We start from the raw sequence: 1,768 nt of genomic DNA on the forward strand, positions 1-1,768 counted from the left end.
TGGAATCCTCTATGTCACAGTATAGAGATTCCTTGAGGTGTCAGAGGAAAAGAAAAATAGAAGGCAGAAGTAGAAAATTCGAACTTATCAAAGAAGATGGAGTTTGAATTGTGCATTAAGGAATAGTGTTAGTCCATGAATAGAAGGATGTGAGAAGAGGGGAAGTAATTTTCGAAAATTAAGTAAAAGATTTTGAAAACATTTTGAAAAACACTAATTGATTTTCGAAAATAAAAGTGGGAAAGAAATAAATTGATTTTTGAAAAAAATTTTGAAATTAGAAATTAAAAAGATATGATAGAAAATTATTTTGAAGAAGATGTGGTTAAGAAGATATGATTGGTTTTAAAAAGATGTGATTGAGAAGATATGATTTGAAAAACAATTTAAAATGATTTGATTTTGAAAAATTTTGAAAACCTGAAAAAAATTTGATTTGAAAACAGAATCTTCCCTCTTGTGCCATCCTGGCGTTAAGAGCCCAGAATGGTGCACATTCTGGCGTTTAACGCCCAAAACTCTACCCTTTTGGGCGTTAAACGCCCAGCCAGGCACCCTGGCTGGCGTTTAAACGCCAGTTTGCCTTCCTCACTGGGCATTTTGAACGCCCAGCTTTTTCTGTGCAGTTCCTCTGCTGTATGTTCTGAAGCTTCAATTCTCTGTATTATCAATTCCTCTGCTGTATGTTCTGCATCTTCAATTCTCTGTATTATTGACTTGAGAAGACACAAATTAAAAATATTTTTGGATTTTTAATAATAAGGAATAATCAAAATGCAACTAAAATCAAATAACAATGCATGCAAGACACCAAACTTAGCAGTTTGTATACTACTGACACTAATGAGGATGCATATGAGACACACAAACACTCAAGTCAAGAGAAATTAAAGATCAGAGTAATGAAATCATCAAGAACATCTTGAAGATCACTGAAGACACACGAATGAATGTAAGAAGAACAAAAACATGCAATTGACACCAAACTTAAAACGAGACTCTAGACTCAACAAGAAACATAAAGTATTTTTGGCTTTTTTATGATTTTGTAAATTTTTTTTTTGATTTTTCGAAAATTAAGTGGGAAAGAAAATAAAGGTATCAAAATTCTTAATGAGAATTCCAGGAATCATGCAATGTTTAGTCTAAGACTCCGGTCCAGGAATTAGACATGGCTTCACAGCCAGCCAAGCTTTCAAAGAAAGCTTCGGTCCAAAACACTAGACATGGCCAATGGCCAGCCAAGCCTTAGCAGATCACTGCTCCAACAGCAAGATTGATAGAAATCAACATGCTCTTGTGATGATAAGTTGAAACCTCGGTCCAATGAAATTAGACATGGCTTCACAGCCAGCCAGACTTCAACAGATCATCTTGAAACTCTAGAATTCATTCTTAAGAATTCTGAAAAAAAATACCTAATCTAAGCAACAAGATGAACCGTCAGTTGTCCAAACTCAACAATCCCCGGCAACGGCGCCAAAAACTTGGTGGACGAAATTGTGATCATCAATGGTGCCATCAACATGGTACGCACAATTGTAATCTCACTTCTTTATCACAACTTCGCACAACTAACCAGCAAGTGTACTGGGTCATCCAAGTAATAAACCTTACGCGAGTAAGGGTCGATCCCACATAGATTGTTGGTATGAAGCAAGCTATGGTCACCTTGTGAATCTTAGTCAGGCAAACTCAAATGGATATGGGTGATATACAAATAAAACATAAAGATAAAGATAGAGATACTTATGTAATTCATTGGTGA

Source organism: Arachis duranensis, chromosome 5 (assembly GCF_000817695.3).
Source record: "Arachis duranensis cultivar V14167 chromosome 5, aradu.V14167.gnm2.J7QH, whole genome shotgun sequence".
Lineage (NCBI taxonomy): Eukaryota > Viridiplantae > Streptophyta > Magnoliopsida > Fabales > Fabaceae > Arachis > Arachis duranensis.